Consider the following 21,820-nt stretch of genomic DNA (forward strand, 5'->3'; position numbering starts at 1 on the left):
ACGTACTTTTACCTTTGATGAGTTTCCAATGTTTTTCCCCTCCCGCATCCGGCCCTCGGCTAGGCTTACCTACTGCTTGCCTGGTCAACCATGCAGTTGCTATACACCGATAACCCGCACATAAAAGAGAGAAGCTTACGACGACGTTTCGGTCCGACTTGGGCCATTTACAAAGTCACACTAACCAGAAGTGGAGCAGGACGGCTATATATAGGCAGGAAGAGGTTTTGGTAGTAGTAGTCGAAGTAGTAGTAGTACAAGAATGGTATATAATATCGACAAGATGAAATTAAGACATATGCGCAACACCTGCGCATGTCATGCGCGGGTGTTGTGCAATTTCATCTTGTCGGTATTATATACCATTCTTATACTACTACTACTACTACCACCACCTCTTCTTGCTTATATATAGCCGTCCTGCTCCACTTCTGGTTAGTGTGACTTTGTCAATGGTCCAAGTCGGACCGAAACGTCGTCGTAAGCTTCTCTCTTTTATGTGCGGGTTATTTGTGTATCGTTCCAGTCACGGTATTTTCCCTTTTTTTGTTATTTATGCAGTTGCTGCTGGCGGCCCACTGATATACCTTTGAAGTCTTTCGAAAGTTTCACTACTCTTGGAGTCCGGCCATGGGCCAGGCTCGTCTGGTGCTTGCCTGGTCAACCAAGCTGTTGCAGATGGAGACCCGCTGCCCGATATATTCATCACATCTTGCTAGATCTGGCACCTGCCTACCTGGAGGGTATTCTGAGGATCAACGCCCCTGCGGCCCGGCCCACGACCAGGCCTCCCGGTGGATCAGTACCTGATCAACGAGGCTGTTTCTGCTGGCCGCATGCAATCCAACGTACGAACCACGGCCCGGCTGATCCGGCACCGACTTTAGGTATCTGTCCAGCTCCCTCTTGAAGACAACCAGGGTTCTACTGGTAATGCTCCTTATTGCTGGTGGGAGGCTGTTGAAGTCTTGGGCCCCGGACACTTATTGCGTTTTCTCTTAGTGTACCAGTGACGCCTCTACTTTTCACTGGGGTTATGTTGCATCGCCTGCCAAGTCTTTTGCTTTCGTATGGAGTGATTTTTGTGTGCACATTTGAGACCAGTCCCTCCAGAATCTTCCAGGTGTAGATTATGATATATCTCGCCTGCGCTCCAGTAAGTACAAGTCAAGTGCTTCCAGGTGTTCTCAGTAGTTAAGGTGTTTGATGGAACTTAAATGTGCAGTAAAGGTTCTCTGTGCTTTCTCTAGATCTGCAATTTCACCTGCCTTGAATGGGGATGTTAGTGTACAGCAGTATTCCAGCCTAGAGAGAACAAGTAATTTAAAAAGGATCATCATTGGCTTAGCATCTCTTGTCTTGAATATTCTCATTACCCATCCTATGTTTCCTCCCAGATGTGATAGTGGCATTGTTGTGGTCCTTGACGGTGAGGTCTTCGGACATTACCACACCCAGGTCCTTCACATTATTTTCCCGCTCTATTGTGTGATCAGAGTTTGTAGTTGGAATTTGTCTTCATTGAACATCATATTGTTCTCTGTTGCCCATTGGAAAATTTGATTTATATCTTCTTGGAGCTTTGACGTGTCCTCAATGGATAACACTCATGCAGATCTTAGTATCGTCTGCAAAGGCTGATACAGTACTATGGTTCACATCTCTGACTGTCTGATATGAGAATGAGGAACCGGATAGGTGAGAGTACTGTACCTTGTGGGACAGAGCTCTTCACTATGGCAGCATTCGATTTAACTTTATTTACCACTACTATTTATGTGCGATTGGTTAGAAAGTTGAAAATCCATCTGCCTACTTTGCCAGTTATTCCTTTAGCACGCATTTTTGTGTGCTATTACACCATGACGCACCTGTCAAAGGCTTTTGCAAAATCTGTGTATACTACATCTGCATTCTGTTTCTTTTCCAGTGCATATAAAACCATATCATAGTGGTCCTAGCAATTCCGAGAGGCAGGAGCGACTTGCTCTTGAACCATGTTGCCCTGGATTGTGCAATTTTTGAGAGTCCAGGTGATTTGCTATCCTGTTTCTTGGAACTCTTTCAAAGATCTTTATGGTATGGAACGTTATTGGTCAATAGTTCTTAACTACTGCTTTGCTGCCACCTTTATGGAGTGGGGCTATATTCGTTGTTTTTAGCGACTGTGGAATCTCGCCTGTGTCTAAGCTCCTTCTCCATAGCATACTTAGGGCCCGTGAGAGGGGTTTCTTGCAGTTCTTAATGAACACAAAGTTCCAGGAGTCTGGGCCTGGGGCTGAGTGCATTGACATGTCGTCGATGGCTTTCTCAAAGTCTAGTGGAGTTAGGGTTATGTCCGAAATTTGGCATACATTGGCAGGGTTTTGAGGCTCGTGAAAAAAATTGTTTGGATTATTGATCTTTAGACTGGTTAGTGGCTCGCTGAACAGAGAGTCATATTGAAATTTCAGTATCTCACTCATGTTTTTGTTGTCATTAATGTAGGATCTGTCTTGTGTGAGCAGGGGCCCTATACTAGATGTGATTTTTGTCTTTTTGGCATATGAAAAGAAATATTTCGAATTTCTTTCAATTTCACTAATCGCTTTTAGCTCCTCTTGTCTCTCCTGGATCCTGTATGAGTCCTTTAACTTTAGCTCAATATTTTCCACTTTCCTGGTTAGCGCTTCCTTCCGTGTATCAGGTAATCTGGCATTCTTGAGGAGCTCAATGATACTTTGTCTTTTCCCGTAGAGGGAGCTTTCTTCCTCTCTCTCGCCAGTTTACTTCTTTTCCTTTTTCTTAGAGGAATATACCTTAAACATACTTCAGTTATCAGGAGATTGATCTTTTCAAGGTATTGGTTAGGGTCCATGTAATTTAAGGTACCTTCCTAACATGTTTCATTTAGGGCAGTGGTTCCCAAACTGGGGGTAAATTACCCCCTGGGGGTAATTTAACAATTTTTGGGGGGTAATGGAGGGGTGACAGAAAAAAAGTTATTAATTCTGAAAATCAAGAAAACAATGCGGTATGAGGATTATTGTTAACTTTGTCTTAGTATATAAAGTTGTAAAGTAAACCTATTATAAGTAAGTAATAAAGTTAAACCAAATAACAATAAACATCAAAAACTAATATACAGTATTAGAAAAGAAGAAATATATAGCTAAGTGTGTGGAAACCCAAAAGTATTTTGACAAGTATGCTTCAGGACAAAAGTCACTCAGTAGCCCAGATCGACCTGTCCAGTACGCGTCACTCACTTCCTGAGGCTGCCTCTATTTCACACTGTCAGTTTATCTGTGAGCATCAGCCGAGGTAGACATAAGCTGGTATGAAGCCAAGAATTCCTAAACTAGCTTCAAGTATGCAACTCCATCCATCTCACTGATGTTCTTGACATCTTTGGTAATAGTCATTAGAGATGCACAATGTTCGAATACAATAAATAAAAGAAAATATCTCAAGTGTTTTAATTTAGCCATATATATCAATAATAGCAACATTTTGTGAAAGGGGTAACATGCTTTATGTGGCATGTTAAATTGGGTAACAAGCTGAAAAAGTTTGGGAACCACTGATTTAGGGCATAGTTTACCAGATCCCAGATGATCTTGTTGTTGAAGTTGAATTTGGTAAAGGTACCCTCATAGCTGTATGCGTTTTGCTGATTAGGACCCTTGTGCGTGTAAATTTGGACTTCGATTAAATTGTGATTAGAATTTGTTGTTTTTTATATGTTTCTTACCAGGTCGTCATTATTTGTGTCTTGTTGGCTCCACTGTCTGCAGGCTTAGAGTGTGTTTGTTGCAGAAATTCAGCGGCTCCTGTGTGTGACATCTGAGCTGCCTCCAGGGATCATTTCTGCTACACATTTTTTGCTATATTCTTCCATTTTGTATGTCTTAGATTGAAGTCAACAAGCAGCAAGATTTTGGGGATGGGGCTGGAAAAGTTTTCCAGACAGGAGTCAATTTTTGATAGTTGTTCTTTGACCTGTTGGGAAGTTGCGTCCGGTGGCTTGTATACAAGTACAATGACTAAGTTTTGTTTCTCGATTTTTATTGTCAGAACTTCAAGTACATCATTTGTGGTGCTCGGTATCTCTGTGCAAATGAGAGACTGACATACAGGCCAACCCCCTCCCCCTTGCCTGTTCTTTCTGTCGCATCTGAAAAGGTTGTTTCCAGGTATCCATATTTCACTGTCAAAGTAATGTTTTACGTGGGTCTCTGTGAAGGCTGCAAACACTGCATTTGACTTCCCTTGAAGTCCAATAATGAAAGGTAATGTTATTGTTAGTGGATGGCTTAAGGCCTTGTATATTAGCAAATATAAATGAGGCTGTCTGGTTTTTTTTTGGGGGGGGGGGATTTTCTGTTGGCATCAGTAGCTGTGAGCCCAGTGGGGCCAGTAGCTGTGCCTCCAGTTCAACAAGGCTCCAAGGTGGTGGACTATTTTGGTTATCTCTTTCTATTTTCTTTCTTCGTTTCCTACCACTTAAAAATCACTTGGGGTGTTGTCATAACTACCATAGCTACTATGATTTGTTGTACCTAGTGAAAATACTTGTCCAGTTTCCTCTTGAAGACTTCTACGCTTCTCCCAGCAGTTTTTCTGATTTCTGGTAATGTTGAATACTCCTGGGCCACGGATGTTGATGCAGTGTTCTTCTGTGCCTATCTTGTCCTTGCTTTTCACTGGATTTATTTCACACTTCCTCCCATATCTCACTCCCAGTATGTTATGGCAGTGTGCTGATTTGGGACCAGGCCCTTGAGTACATATTTAGGACTTTGTGGCATTCCTGATAATTTAAATGCTTTCTTGGCTCTATGCTGGCTGTATATGATCTCGGCATCTGTTCCAGTTCTGATATCTTCCCTGCCCTGAAAATGGCAGGGAAGATATCGCTTGTGCTGACTAAACGAGAGAGCAAATGTGATTTAAATAGTGTAGATTTGATTATGTTAGAAACGGAATATGTCACAAGAGCTTTACGATTAAGTGATTTTAATACTTTGTAAATAAAATTACAACTCTTCCTCCTCTTTCCCTTCTACGTATTTCCCGTTTTCTCTCGCCATTACCGCCAGCTAGGCCTGCTCTGCGTGGCGTGGAAGTTGCGTCTACTCTCGCATTTGAATGTGGGGTGGATGGTCGATGTGAGGGGTGTAGGAGATATGGTAATGATATTCAAGCTGTTGGTTTAACTCGAGAAGGGTCTGAGACACCCCCTTTCCCTTGGTGGTGTGCAATGCAGGACAAAATGAACCAGGTCGTGTTCCCAAGTGTTCCCATATGAATATATTACACTACGTTAGGTTAGTGTAAACTATACAAGCCTCTAAAAACGTAAGCGAGTATTTACTCTTAACTATGTGGCACCAGGCCCCGTGACCTGGTGGTTAAAGCTCTTGCTTCACATGGTGAGCGTCCGAGTTCGATTCCTGGCGAAAGGGTGGAAACATCTGACGTGTTTCCTTACACCGGTTGTCTATGTTCACCCATCAGTAAAATGGTTACCTGGGTGTTAGTCGATTGGTGTGGGTCGCATCCTGGGACAAAATTGACCTAATTTGCCCGAAATGCTCTGCATAAGAAGCGGCTTTCTATATAGTAATATGTCATTGATGTCATCTATGGTTTGTAAACCTTGTACATATACTGGTAGTAAAAAAGAAGATATTATTATTATTATTATTATTATTATCCTATAGAAATGGTGTATTTGGCCATGCCCAGACGAGGTTCTTGATTTATGTTTGGTGTGAGGATGGTCGCTGCACGTCACTAATGAAAACTTATTTCAGGAATCTTCTTTCTCCGCGGCCTGATCCCAAACCAGGTCTGTTGTTGGGTTGATCAATCAGGCTGTTGGTGTTTGTCATTCAGAGTCTTAACTTTTGCATTACAGACTAGTTGATCTGAAATTAACCAAATGCTTGCTACCTAACTATAGATATAATCATCCCTGTGAGCTTTTAACAGGAATAGTTGACATTTTAAACATACTTTTTTATTCTAAAAGCCTCTGGTTAATAAGAGCATTTCCGGCAGCCTTAATATTAACTTGTAACTACAGAGACATTTATAAGATTAAGTTGATTACTTGAATGTTAAGGTTACACTCTCTGATATTAACTAACAATTTAGTATATGATTATGAAATTTTATATTTTTGTAAGTGTGTTTTAAAGTTTGTAGAAGGTTTGACTTATGTTAGTGTTGTGAAGCTGGTTGATGGTTGTTAGGTAAGACACATATGCAACAGTTAGGTATCTTTATTGTGAAACGTTTCGCCTACACAGTAGGCTTCTTCAGTCAAGTACAGAAAAGTTGATAGAAGCAGAAGATACTTGAAGACGATGTAATCAGTCCATCACCCTTAAAGTTTTGAGGTGGTCAGTCCCTCAGTCTGGAGAAGAGCATTGTTCCATAGTATGAAACAATATGGAGAAGAAGTGACAGGATGGAGCTTTTTATAGCGCCAAGAGGTGAGACGTAGGCCACTAGGAGAGGTAAGAACTCAGATGTTGAGAAGTCAGGTCCCTCTCAAATCCAGCCCCTCTCACTAGTGGAAGTTGTCGAAGTTGATTGCAGGTCTGTACCAAGATACCCTTGTGTTGCAGTGTCTGACAGATTGAACATTAAAATGGTATAAAATACCGACAGGTTGTTAGGTAAGACACATATGCAACAGTTAGGTATCTATAAAAAGCTCCATCCTGTCACTTCTTCTCCATATTGTTTCATACTATGGAACAATGCTCTTCTCCAGACTGAGGGACTGACCACCTCAAAACTTTAAGGGTGATGGACTGATTACATCGTCTTCAAGTAACTTCTGCTTCTATCAACTTTTCTGTACTTGACTGAAGAAGCCTACTGTGTAGGCGAAACGTTTCACAATAAAGATACCTAACTGTTGCATATGTGTCTCACCTAACAACCTGTCGGTATTTTATACCATTTTAATGTTCAATCTGTCAGACACTGCAACACAAGGGTATCTTGGTACAGACCTGCAATCAACTTCGACAACTTCCACTAGTGAGAGGGGCTGGATTTGAGAGGGACCTGACTTCTCAACATCTGAGTTCTTACCTCTCCTAGTGGCCTACGTCTCACCTCTTGGCGCTATAAAAAGCTCCATCCTGTCACTTCTTCTCCATATTGTTTCATACTATGGAACAATGCTCTTCTCCAGACTGAGGGACTGACCACCTCAAAACTTTAAGGGTGATGGACTGATTACATCGTCTTCAAGTATCTTCTGCTTCTATCAACTTTTCTGTACTTGACTGAAGAAGCCTACTGTGTAGGCGAAACGTTTCACAATAAAGATACCTAACTGTTGCATATGTGTCTTACCTAACAACCTGTCGGTATTTTATACCATTTTAATGTTCAATCTGGTTGATGGTGTTGTGAAGCTGGTTGATGGTGTTGTGAAGCTGATTGATGGTGTTGTGAAGCTGGTTGATGGTGTTGTGAAGCTGGTTGATGGTGTTGTGAAGCTGGTTGGTGTTGTGAAGCTGGTTGATGGTGTTGTGAAGCTGGTTGATGGTGTTGTGAAGCTGGTTGGTGTTGTGAAGCTGCTTGATGGTGTTGTGAAGCTGGTTGATGGTTTTGTGAAGCTGCTTGATGGTGTTGTGAAGCTGCTTGGTGTTGTGAAGCTTCTTGATGGTGTTGTGAAGCTGCTTGGTGTTGTGAAGCTGCTTGGTGTTGTGAAGCTGGTTGATGGTGTTGTGAAGCTGGTTGATGGTGTTGTGAAGCTGGTTGATGGTGTTGTGAAGCTGGTTGATGGTGTTGTGAAGCTGGTTGATGGTGTTGTGAAGCTGGTTGATGGTGTTGTGAAGCTGGTTGATGGTGTTGTGAAGCTGGTTGATGGTGTTGTGAAGCTGGTTGGTGTTGTGAAGCTGGTTGATGGTGTTGTGAAGCTGGTTGATGGTGTTGTGAAGCTGGTTGATGGTGTTGTGAAGCTGGTTGATGGTTTTGTGAAGCTGCTTGATGGTGTTGTGAAGCTGCTTGATGGTGTTGTGAAGCTGCTTGATGGTGTTGTGAAGCTGGTTGATGGTGTTGTGAAGCTGGTTGATGGTGTTGTGAAGCTGGTTGATGGTGTTGTGAAGCTGCTTGATGGTGTTGTGAAGCTGGTTGATGGTGTTGTGAAGCTGGTTGATGGTGTTGTGAAGCTGGTTGATGGTGTTGTGAAGCTGCTTGATGGTGTTGTGAAGCTGGTTGATGGTGTTGTGAAGCTGGTTGATGGTGTTGTGAAGCTGGTTGATGGTGTTGTGAAGCTGGTTGATGGTGTTGTGAAGCTGGTTGATGGTGTTGTGAAGCTGGTTGATGGTGTTGTGAAGCTGGTTGATGGTGTTGTGAAGCTGGTTGATGGTGTTGGCTACGTCTCGGCTTCTGGGTGTAATGTTTAAGCTATTGATCATACTTCTCCATTGCTTAGTTGAGTTTAAGGAAACTGAGTTACAGCTCTTGGGTCTCTTCAGTTAGAAGGATGGGGGCGCCCTGATGCTGGTAGAGAGCCCTGTCCAAGAAATTGGAGCTGCTCCCCTTCCTTGAATCAGCGTGATTATCTCCACATCTTCCACCCTCAAGGCGCTCATTAACCATTATAACTTTGGTGCTTACCCGTAAATATTGCATATTTAATCTTGGGTTCACTCCTTGGTGGAGTTACATCTCTGAGACTACTGTTTAGCTTTGAGCGGAAAGGGATAGGGGGGTGGGGAGGGGTCAGGTTAAGTTTAACTGGTATTCATATATCACTTACCTGCAATATATTATTTCCCCCTTCCCCCAAACGCCCACACAGCTTACATTTAACTCGCACACCCTAACTCACTTCCGCTTACAGAATTAAGAGTCATAATACTGTGACTGGGACAATACACAGGTAACCCGCACATACAAACAAACTTACGACTACTTTTCGGTCGGACTTGGACTTCTCTCCTACTATCTTCAGCATCTCTCCTACTACTACTATCTCTCCTACCACTAATATCTCTCCTACTTCTCACACCTCTCCTACTCTTCCAAATCTGTTTTATTTCCTCCCACATCTCCTCAGACACTCGCCAGTCCTCCCACACTTAATCTTAAACCTTCAGTATGCTTCTCTTACTTCTTCAAACGCCCATTAAAATCATATTTTTCCCTTCACACCAAAAATAGAAGGAACAAAGAAAGTCTGGGAAGCAATTCTTTCTATAACGTTCCTTCACTAATAACCTGTCAAGATAATGTTTAAGAACGGCAGTAGCCACTGGCTCCTGATACCCAGAAGTATGACGTAGCAAAATGTAGGGAAAAATGTTGCCAGTGACCAGGAACAAGAAAGCAAACATGTCTACCACCACCACCACCAGTGATAGCGCCCAGGAGTTAGCAACAAGCAAGACAGCTATGTTAACACCACTTCCCTTGGCGCTGGTGAGGGGCTCTTGATCTAGGGAATTAGATCTGTGCTCGGGTTCCCTGCATTGAGCCTGAATATCTTCCACCCCGCCTCCGGCACACAGGCGCTGTATAATAATACGGGTTTAGCGCTCCCCCGTGATAGTGCCCAGGATCTAGGAACAAGTGAGATAGTTCTACCACCAAAATATTAACGATTATTCAGATTTTGGTGGTGGACTCTACTGCCAGAAAATCGCTTCCTTTTAGTAGATTGTGGTTAAATTGTTGTTGGTTAAAGTAAATAATACAAATCCAACTTAACATAAAACGCAGGTAATAGCATTAGTAAATTTCTAGGAAACACTGGAATATTGAAGACGAGAACCACGTAAGGTAATCAACCTAACATGAGGGTAGGCGGGCTAGGAATCAAAGTAGGAACACGACTGAGAAACACCAAGGAAACAGGGGGGAGGGGGGCGAAAGAAAAGATATGAAACAAAGGATTGAGGAACAGGCGGTAACAGGTGCAGATAGGTAACAGGGACTGGGGTGCAGGTAGGTAACAGGGACTGGGGTGCAGGTAGGTAACAGGGACTAGGGTGCAGGTAGGTAACAGGGACTGGGGTGCAGGTAGGTAACAGGGACTGTGGTGCAGGTAGGTAACAGGGACTGTGGTGCAGGTGGGTAACAGGGACTGGGGTGCAGGTGGGTAACAGGGGCTGGGGCGCAGGTAGGTAACAAGGACTGGGGTGCAGGTAGGTAACAGGGACTGGGGTGCAGGTAGGTAACAGGGACTGGGGTGCAGGTGGGTAACAGGGGCTGGGGCGCAGGTAGGTAACAAGGACTGGGGTGCAGGTAGGTAACAGGGACTGGGGTGCAGGTAGGTAACAGGGACTGGGATGCAGGTAGGTAACAGTGACTGGGGTGCAGGTAGGTAACAGGGACTGGGGCGCAGGTAGGTAACAAGGACTGGGGTGCAGGTAGGTAAGAACGACTGGGGTGCAGGTAGGTAACAGTGACTGGGGTGCAGGTAGGTAACAGTGACTGGGGTGCAGGTAGGAAACAGGGACTGTGGTGCAAGTAGGTAACGGGGACTGTGGTGCAGGTAGGTAACAGGCTGAGGTGCAGGTAGGTAACAGGGACTGTCGTGCAGGTAGGTAACAGGCACTGTCGTGCAGGTAGGTAACAGGCACTGTCGTGCAGGTAGGTAACAGGCACTGTGGTGCAGGTAGGTAACAGGCACTGTCGTGCAGGTAGGTAACAGGCACTGTCGTGCAGGTAGGTAACAGGCACTGTCGTGCAGGTAGGTAACAGGTCAGGTAGGTAACTGTCGTGCAGGTAGGTAACAGGCACTGTCGTGCAGGTAGGTAACAGGCACTGTCGTGCAGGTAGGTAACAGGCACTGTCGTGCAGGTAGGTAACAGGCACTGTCGTGCAGGTAGGTAACAGGCACTGTCGTGCAGGTAGGTAACAGGCATTGTGGTGCAGGTAGGTAACAGGGACTGAGGTGCAGGTAGGTAACGAGCTGAGGTGCAGGTAGGTAACGGACTGGGGTGCAGGTAGGTAACGGGCTGAGGTGCAGGTAGGTAACGGGCTAAGGTGCAGGTAGGTAGCAGACACTGTGGTGCAGGTACGTAACAGGGATTGGGGTGCAGGTAGGTAACAGGGACTGGGGTGCTGATAGGTAACAGGCTGATGTGCAGGTAGGTAACAGGAACTGGGGTGGATGTAGGTAACAGGAACTGGGGTGGATGTAGGTAACAGGAACTGGGGTGGATGTAGGTAACAGGGACTGGGGTGCAGGTAGGTAACAGGGACTGCGGTGCAGATAGGTAACGGGCTGAGGTGCAGGTAGGTAACAGGGACTGGGGTGCAGGTAGCCAACAGGGACTGGGGTGCTGATAGGTAACAGGGACTGGGGTGGAGGTAGGTAACAGGGACTGGGGTGGAAGTAGGTAACAGGGACTGGGGTGCAGGTAGGTAACAGGGACTGGGGTGCTGATAGGTAACAGGGACTAGGGTGCAGGTAGGTAACAGGGACTGGGGTGCAGGTAGGTAACGGGCTGAGGTGCAGGTAGGTAACAGGGACTAGGGTGCAGGTAGGTAACAGGGACTGGGGTGCAGGTAGGTAACGGGCTGAGGTGCAGGTAGGTAACAGGGACTGGGGTGGAGGTAGGTAACAGGGACTGGGGTGCAGGTAGGTAACAGGGACTGTGGTGCAAGTAGGTAACGGGAACTGTCGTGTTGGTAGGTAACAGGGACTGGGGTGCAGGTAGGTAACAGGAATTATGGTGCAGGTAGGTAACAGGTACTGTGGTGCAGGTAGGTAATAGGGACTGTGGTGCAGGTAGGTAGCAGGGACTGTGGTGCTGGTAGGTAACAGGGACTGGGGTGTAGGTAGGTAACAGGGATTGTGGTGCAGGTAGGTAACAGGGACTGTGGTGCAGGTGTGTGATGCTGGTAGGTAACAGGGACTGGGGTGCTGGTAGGCAACAGGGACTGTTGTGCACGTAGGTAACAGGGACTGTGGTGCAGGTAGGTAACGGGGACTGTGGTGCTGGTAGGTAAGAGGGACTGGGGTGCAGGTAGGTAACGGGGATTGTGGTGCTGCTAGGTACCAGGGACTGGGGTGCAGGTAAGTAACAGGGACTGTGGTGCAGGTAGGTACCAGGGACTTTTGTTCAGGTAGATAACAGGGACTGTGGTGTAGGTAGGTAACAGGGACTGTGGTGCAGGTAGGTAACACTGGGGAGCAGGTAGGTAACAGGGACTGTGGTGCATGTAGGTAACGGACTGTGGTGCATATAGGTAACGGACTGTGGTGCATGTAGGTAACGGGGACTGTGGTGCAGGTAGGTAGCAGGTGACTGTGGTGCAGGTAGGTAACAGGGACTTGGGTTCAGGTAGGTAACAGGGACTGTGGTGCAGGTAGGTACCAGTGACTGTGGTGCAGGTAGCTAACAGGGACTGTGTTGCAGGTAAGTAACACTGACTGGGGAGCAGGTAAGTAACAGGGACTGTTGTACAGGTTGGTAACAGGGACTGTGGTGCAGGTAGGTAACAGGGACTGCGGTGAAGGTAGGTAACAGGGACTGTGGTGCAGGTAGGTAACAGGGAATGTGGTGCTGGCAGGTAACAGGGACTGTGGTGCTAGTAGGTAACAGGGACTGGGGTGCAGGTAGGTAACAGGGACTGTCGTGCAGGTAGGTAACAGGGACTGGGGCGCAGGTAGGTAACAGGGACTGTGGTGCAGGTAGGTAAGAGGGACTGTGGTGCAGGTAGGTAACAGGGACTGTCGTGCAGGTAGGTAACAGGGACTGGGGTGCAGGTAGGTAACAGGAACTGTTGTGTAGATAGGTAACAGGGACTGTGGTGCAGGTAGGTAACAGGGACTGTGGTGCAGGTAAGTAACAGGGATTGTGGTGCAGGTAGGTAACAGGGACTGTTGTGCAGGTAGGTAACAGGGACTTTTGTCCAGGTAGGTAACAAGGACTGTGGTGTAGGTAGGTAGCAGGGACTGTGATGCAGGTAGGTAACAGGGACTTTTGTCCAGGTAGGTAACAGGGACTGGGGTGCAGGTAAGTAACAGGGACTGTGGTGCATGTAGGTACCAGGGATTGTGGTACAGGTAGGTAACAGGGACTGTGGTGTAGGTTGGTAACAGGGACTGTGGTGCAGGTAAGTAACAGGGATTGTGGTGCAGGTAGGTAACAGGGACTGTTGTGCAGGTAGGTAACAGGGACTTTTGTCCAGGTAGGTAACAAGGACTGTGGTGTAGGTAGGTAGCAGGGACTGTGATGCAGGTAGGTAACAGGGACTTTTGTCCAGGTAGGTAACAGGGACTGGGGTGCAGGTAAGTAACAGGGACTGTGGTGCATGTAGGTACCAGGGATTGTGGTACAGGTAGGTAACAGGGACTGTGGTGTAGGTTGGTAACAGGGACTGTGGTGCAGGTAGGTAACAGGGACTGTGGTGCAGGTAGGTAACAGGGACTGTGGTGCAGGTAGGTAACAGGGACTGTGGTGCATATAGGTACCAGGGACTGTGGTGCAGGTAGGTGACAGGGACATTTGTCCAGGTAGGTAACAGGGACTGTGGTGCAGGTAGGTAACACTGGGGAGCAGGTAGGTAACAGGGACTGTGGTGCATGTAGGTAACGGGGACTGTGGTGCAGGTAGGTAGCAGGGACTGTGGTGCAGGTAGGTAACAGGGACTTGGGTTCAGGTAGGTAGCAGGGACTGTGGTGTAGGTAGGTAACAGGGACTGTGGTGCAGGTAGGTAACAGGGACTGTGGTGCAGGTAGGTAACAGGGACTGTGGTGCAGGTAGGTAACAGGGACTGTGGTGCAGGTAGGTAACAGGGACTGTGGTACAGGTAGGTAACAGGGACTGTGGTGCAGGTAAGTAACAGGGACTGTGGTGCAGGTAGGTACCAGGGACTGTTGTGCAGGTAGGTAACAGGGACTGTGGTGTAGGTAGGTAACAGGGACTGGGGTGCAGGTAGGTAACAGCTACTGTGATGCAGGTAGGTAACAGGGACTGTGGTGCAGGTAGGTAACAGGGAATGGGGTGCAGGTAAGTAACAGGGACTGTGGTGCATGTAGGTACCAGGGACTGTGGTGCATGTAGGTACCAGGGACTGTGGTGCAGGTAGGTAACAGGGACTGTGGTGTAGGTAGGTAACAGGGACTGTGGTGCAGGTAGGTAACACTGGGGAGCAGGTAGGTAACAGGGACTGTGGTGCATGTAGGTAACGGGGACTGTGGTGCAGGTAGGTAGCAGGGACTGTGGTGCAGGTAGGTAACAGGGACTTGGGTTCAGGTAGGTAGCAGGGACTGTGGTGTAGGTAGGTAACAGGGACTGTGGTGCAGGTAGGTTCCAGTGACTGTGGTGCAGGTAAGTAACACTGACTGGGGAGCAGGTAAGTAACAGGGACTGTGATGCAGGTAGGTAACACGGACTGTGGTGCAGGTAGGTACCAGGGATTGTGGTACAGGTAGGTAACAGGGACTGTGGTGTAGGTTGGTAACAGGGACTGTGGTGCAGGTAAGTAACAGGGATTGTGGTGCAGGTAGGTAACAGGGACTGTTGTGCAGGTAGGTAACAGGGACTTTTGTCCAGGTAGGTAACAAGGACTGTGGTGTAGGTAGGTAGCAGGGACTGTGATGCAGGTAGGTAACAGGGACTTTTGTCCAGGTAGGTAACAGGGACTGGGGTGCAGGTAAGTAACAGGGACTGTGGTGCATGTAGGTACCAGGGATTGTGGTACAGGTAGGTAACAGGGACTGTGGTGTAGGTTGGTAACAGGGACTGTGGTGCAGGTAGGTAACAGGGACTGTGGTGCAGGTAGGTAACAGGGACTGTGGTGCAGGTAGGTAACAGGGACTGTGGTGCATATAGGTACCAGGGACTGTGGTGCAGGTAGGTGACAGGGACATTTGTCCAGGTAGGTAACAGGGACTGTGGTGCAGGTAGGTAACACTGGGGAGCAGGTAGGTAACAGGGACTGTGGTGCATGTAGGTAACGGGGACTGTGGTGCAGGTAGGTAGCAGGGACTGTGGTGCAGGTAGGTAACAGGGACTTGGGTTCAGGTAGGTAGCAGGGACTGTGGTGTAGGTAGGTAACAGGGACTGTGGTGCAGGTAGGTAACAGGGACTGTGGTGCAGGTAGGTAACAGGGACTGTGGTGCAGGTAGGTAACAGGGACTGTGGTGCAGGTAGGTAACAGGGACTGTGGTACAGGTAGGTAACAGGGACTGTGGTGCAGGTAAGTAACAGGGACTGTGGTGCAGGTAGGTACCAGGGACTGTTGTGCAGGTAGGTAACAGGGACTGTGGTGTAGGTAGGTAACAGGGACTGGGGTGCAGGTAGGTAACAGCTACTGTGATGCAGGTAGGTAACAGGGACTGTGGTGCAGGTAGGTAACAGGGAATGGGGTGCAGGTAAGTAACAGGGACTGTGGTGCATGTAGGTACCAGGGACTGTGGTGCATGTAGGTACCAGGGACTGTGGTGCAGGTAGGTAACAGGGACTGTGGTGTAGGTAGGTAACAGGGACTGTGGTGCAGGTAGGTAACACTGGGGAGCAGGTAGGTAACAGGGACTGTGGTGCATGTAGGTAACGGGGACTGTGGTGCAGGTAGGTAGCAGGGACTGTGGTGCAGGTAGGTAACAGGGACTTGGGTTCAGGTAGGTAGCAGGGACTGTGGTGTAGGTAGGTAACAGGGACTGTGGTGCAGGTAGGTTCCAGTGACTGTGGTGCAGGTAAGTAACACTGACTGGGGAGCAGGTAAGTAACAGGGACTGTGATGCAGGTAGGTAACACGGACTGTGGTGCAGGTAGGTAACAGGGACTGTGGTCCAGGTTGGTAACAGGGAATGTGGTGCATGTAGGTAACAGGGACTGTGGTGCTGGTAGGTAACAGGGACTGGGGTGCAGGTAGGTAACAGGGACTGTGGTGCAGGTAGGTAACAGGGACCGGGGCGCAGGTAGGTAACAGGGACTGTGGTGCAGGTAGGTAACAGGGACTGTGGTGCAGGTAGGTAACAGGGGCTGGGATGCAGGTAGGTAACAGGGACTGTGGTGTAGGTATGTAACAGGGACTGTGGTGCTGGTAGGAAACAGGGACTGTGATGCAGGTAGGTAACAGGGACTGTGTTGCAGGTTGGTAACGGGGACTGGGGTGCAGGTAGGTAATAGGGACTGTGGTGCTGGTAAGTACCACTGACTGGGGAGCAGGTAGGTAACAGGGACGGGAGCAGGTAGGTAACAGGGACTGGGGAGCAGGTAGGTAACAGGGACTGTGGTGCAGGTAGGTAACGGACTGTGGTGCAGGTAGGTAACAGGGACTGTGGTGCAGGTAGCTAACAGGGACTGTGGTGCAGGTAGGTAACAGGGACTGTGGTGCAGGTAGGTAACAGGGACTGTGGTGCAGGTAGGTAGCAGGGACTGTGGTGCAGGTAGGTAACAGGGACTGTGGTGCAGGTAGGTAACAGGGACTGTGGTGCAGGTAGGTAACAGGGACTGTGGTGCAGGTAGGTAACAGGGACTGTAGTGCAGGTAGGTAACAGGGACTGTAGTGCAGGTAGGTAGCAGGGACTGTGGTGCAGGTAGGTAACAGGGACTGTGGTGCAGGTAGGTAACAGGGACTGTGGTGCATGTAGGTACCAGGGACTGTGGTGCAGGTAGGTAACAGGGGTGTAACATAGAGGAAATAACACAGGTGTGTGACGTAATCGTCTGGGCACTTGTCTATTTATAATACTTCCTCCAGACGCACCAAACAACACCCGCCACTTGTCACGCCTTCCTATCCCCCTCCTTTCCCCTACCTCGTACCTTCCCCCTTCCCCTTTCCTTGTATCTTTAACTCTCCCCATCCCGTCTGCCCTGTGTACCCTTCTCTCCCTTATTTCTTCCCTGCTTTTCTTTCCGTATGCTTTTTAAAGAATTCCCTTTTTTCCTTCCTCCCCTTATCTTCTCAACTCTCTTTCTGCTTTTTTTTTCTTCCCCTTTCTTTCTCCTTTCATCTTCCCTCCCTTTTCTGCCACCTCCTTCCTTCCCCCACCTCTCACCTCCCTTCTTTCACACCAGGTACACCTAGACCCACACTTTTGCTCATAAACGGAATTTCTAAATGTATGTAAATGACATTTGTGTGAACAAGGTATAATACGTTATATTGTTTTATACTTAACAATGCTCTTATCGTTTGATCTTTGTTAGTGTTAGCCGGAACATGCTCTACCTTTTGTGCATAAGGCTGTAGTGCCTACCAGAAAGTGTGTGGGGAAAAGCACATACAGCCTGACTGACCAGGCCTGGTGCAAGACCGTGATGTGAGGCATTGGTCCCTGGCACCCTAACAAAGTAGAAGGTCTAGGTCTCTGGTCACACCCTAGGCTTTGATCGTAGTTTAGCTTACATTCAGTAGCTAGGCTTTGTCAGGCACTCAAAAACAAGAAAATTAATCTGTTGGCACCTTCCATTTGTGTATCCTCTTGTATCAGTTGAGTTTTATTCCAGAGAAGTCTCGTATCTCAGTAAAACCCCACAAAACATACACAAGGACACAAGTGGAAAGTGTCAACAGGTTAATTTCCTTGTTGTAGAGTGCCTGACAAACCCCAGCTGCTGAATGTAGGTTAGTGGTGACTTGTGTGCGCGCGCACAATGTGCTCAGATTCGTAAATTTTTACATACTCCTCTTAAGTAGGAATTTCAGTATGCATATATGAACTTAGAAATAAAAAAAAAAAATGCCGTTTCTTCTAGGCAAAAGTAATATTCGTACTTACAACATAAGTATTTTAACTGTTTGCTGTTCATATTATTGATACTGTTCAAAACCGAGACGTTGAAGAATCAGACATATACAGTAAGTAATATAATATCTTTATATCTTCAAGTACATGTACAAGGTATACAGTCCTAGTTGACATCAATGACATACTACTATATAGAAAGTCACTTGTTATCCTGAGCATTTCGGGCAAATTACGTCAGTTTTGTTCCAGGATGCGACCCACATCAGTCGACTAACACCCAGGTACCCATTTCATAATGATGGGTGAACAGGGACAGCAGGCGTCTTAGGGAAACACGTCCCTAATGTTTTCCAGCCGTACCGGAGATGCTGTGAAGGTTGCCCATAGTAGCTTCCGGAAGTCACACCGTCCTCGTGTCTCGGTCCCAGACCAAGCTTCCCGGTTGCTGACCTGATCTATCAGGCTGTTGGTGCTGGCCGCACACATTCTAACATACACCACAGTACGGCTTATGAGGAACTAATTTGAGGAATTTATACACAAGCAGAGGTGTGCTGATAACCTGCCTCATGCATGAAAGGCGGTTGTTAGGCAACACTTGTGCATGAAGAACCCTGTTGGATTTATTCACTAAAAAAAATCATAGCGATATTGTAAAAATCCAAACATTACTTAAGCTAAATATCGTTTGTAGACAAATTAGAAAAGAGAAATGAATGACGAGGCGCATGTCCTCTCCAAGAGAAAGTTATTTTAAAATTAAATTTACAGCTGCAACTACACATTTGCTTATATTTGGAAGAAAACAAAGCGTGTGTGTGTTTGTGTGTGTGTGAAAAACACCTAGTTCTGCTGGGTGTGTGACATTTGTAGGGTGAATGGCTGGGTGGATAAGGTGACATGTGCATTGTGTTGTCTCTTGAGGCAGGACAGTGTGTTGTGGGGTCGAACCTTGGCCTGCCATAGTTTGGTAAATGATTCTAAACCACTTGTTTCGTGGTTTCATTGCTATATTGAATGCTTGTGGAGGCGGGTATTCTAAGAGGAGGAGGCTGAAATTAATCCTTGAGGACACCACTGCCAAGAGTGTCCTCGGATCACAAAAAGCACCTAGCTCTGCTGGGTACGTGATCTTTGTAGGATCGATGGCTGAGTTGTTAAGGTGACGTGTACGTGGTGTTGCCTGTTGAGGCGGGATAGTGTGTCGTGGGGTCGAACCCTGGCCTGCCGCAGTTTGGTAAATGAGATACACACACATACACACACACGTATGTATGTATGTATGTATGTATGTATATATATATATATATATATATATATATATATATATATATATATATATATATATATATATATATATATATATATATATATATATATATATATATATATATATATATATATATATCTTTCAACAAACCGGCCGTACCCCACCGAGGCAGGGTGGCCCAAAAAGAAAACGAAAGTTTCTCTTTTTAAGTTTAGTGATTTATACAGGAGAAGGGGGTTACTAGCCCCTTGCTCCCGGCATTTTAGTCGCCTCTTACAACACGCATGGCTTACGGAAGAAGAATTCTGTTCCACTTCTTCATGGGAAGAGGAAACAAACAACAACAAGAACTAGAAAGAAAATAGAAGAAAACCCAAAGGAGTGTGTATATATATGCTTGTACATGTATGTGTAGTGTGACCTAAGTGTAAGTAGAAGTAGCAAGACGTACGTGAAATCTTGCATGTTTATGAGACAGAAAAAAGAAAATCATCAATCCTATCATCATCTCCTGAAGGGAGATGTGGTATGTCCTGTAGTATGGGGCCATACCACACTACTACTTTCTAGTTCACCTCAAAGGGAGGATTCTGATTTTTCCCAAGGGTTGGGGCTTAATTGGGCAGTTGGACTTGTGGCCGGGTTTATAACAACAGTAATATGTTACCTCATACTTTAATTTGTCTTCCTGTTGAATTTGTGGCTGGTGCCACTCTGTGTACTGGCATCCGTTGTTCACCAGGTTGACCATGAGTTTGAGGTCGTCGCTCACCAGGTTGACCACAAGTTTGATGATGTTGCTCACCAGACGACTTGGTTGGCATCGTTGTTCACTTTCATCCTGCCACTTCGTCCTCCAGTCAGGGACTCGTCCCTGACGATCTCTATTCATGGCAGGCTGTTGGGAAGAAAGATTAGACCGCTCGGACAAGGAGTGGTTAGCCTCATAAGTGTCAGCCAGCCTGGCTGCTTCTAATGTAGTGGTCAGTGAATGTTCTCTAGACTCTAACCTCTGGTCCAGCAGTTTAACTGCACTAAGTCGGAAAGTTGCTGACACCACTCGCCTTGTACCATTTTGTGATTTTTTTTTTTAACTGCTGCCTTACAAAGTCTGACACTTCTACAGTTTGAATACCCTCCTGTAATTGGTGGGAATACACTGATTTGGCCCAAGAACCGTTGTTTTGACTAACAGATAATGGGCAAATTCTTCATTATTTAAAACAGCTGTGAACTCTTGCACTTTGCCATACAACACTGTATGTTTCAAACTTTGGAACAATGCTCTTCTCCAGACTGAGGGACTGACCACCTCAAAACTTTAAGGGTGATGGACTGATTACATCGTCTTCAAGTCTCTTCTGCTTCTATCAACTTTTTCTGTACTCGACTGAAGAAGCCTACTGTGTAGGCGAAACGTTTCGAAATAAAGATACCAAACTGTTGCATATGTGTCTTACCTAACAACACTGTATGTACCAATGCTGCCCGGTGTTCCCCAGGCAACCTCAGTGCTCGAACCTGGTCTTCAAATGCCTCAAAAAAACTGTTCAAGCTCAGACTCAAGAAAGCGAGGTACTAACAGCACTGCTTTTTGCACGCTAAAGTAGTCACCAACAGATTGCTTAAATTGCCTGCTCTCCTTCTCTCTATCCGCCTCCTTTTTAGCAAATGTTCACTACTCTCTGGTTGTTTTGAGATTTAGTTTAGCTAACCCAAGTGCCAACAAAGCTGACTCGCCCCAAGATAAACCTGGTTCACCACCTGCTTCACTGCTGGTCTGATTGCTTTGGTGCTAGCCCTCCCACATTATGAAGGAGTCTAAGTGGAGATGGGCGATTAATAGCTTCTGTATTGGGAGATACCTCAGTTTGGTGCTCCATAGTTGTTTCAACGTTTAATTTGCTGCAAATGTCACAGAGCTGCATAGCAGTGAGAGTTCGTTGGTATTCTATGGTAATGGAACAAGCAATTCTCCAGCAACACTGTAGAAGTAGTTTGGGCAGATATAGGAGAGTATACTCAGACACCAACCACCTCACTCGTGTTGGTAGCATAACCCACTGTAAAACACTATTTGTAATGCATGCAACAAGCAGCAATAGTACAGGACGACTTGCAGGATACACATTTGGTAGCAAGAATGACAGGCAATAAAAAAGGCGATAGTGATGCAATCTGAAATATACCAATATTAGCTCCAGCTCCAGAAAAGTCCCCCATATATCAAACACAAGTAAAGAATGGCCTGTGAGACTTGGTCGTAATGGGAATTGGAGCAAACAATTTAGCAGTAGACTAATGTATATTTGCCTTCACCCATTATGTACAGGTATGTACACTATGTACAACATATACAGATAGAATAATAAGTGTACGCGGTGACAGATGGCAAAGCGGAAACCAGAGAGTGTGCACCGTACTCAGCCAGCAGCTAGGCAAGTGTGCCAGTGCTTAGCGCAAGTGAACCACGTTGCTTCAGCTTTGGTGGGCTTGTTTGTGATTGATTAATGAACCAAGGTACTGATTTAACGACTGTTACCCTATCGATCGTTAAACCCTTTGCATCCGGTTCGCTGGTAGCCTATTTGAGAGTGTGATATACGCCGAATAAATTGTTACATACTCTTTGCATGCCAAGGAACTGTTGGATACAATTATCTGGGTGGCAGCCCACCCTCGTGGGTGATAGCAAGAGCCGACATGGTTAAAAATGGCATTTGACACCTGGCCTGTCGCTACTGCAGGACAGGTTGGTCAGGTTGGCTACTACACTGTTTGATCAACTACACAGGTTAGTGCTTACTAAACAATTGAACTAGTACGACATGAAAAGAAGATGCTTTTTATAGAAAAGAGAGCCAAGACGATTTTCTCTA

This window comes from Cherax quadricarinatus, chromosome 3, assembly GCF_038502225.1.
Source record: "Cherax quadricarinatus isolate ZL_2023a chromosome 3, ASM3850222v1, whole genome shotgun sequence".
Classification (NCBI taxonomy): Eukaryota; Metazoa; Arthropoda; class Malacostraca; order Decapoda; family Parastacidae; genus Cherax; species Cherax quadricarinatus.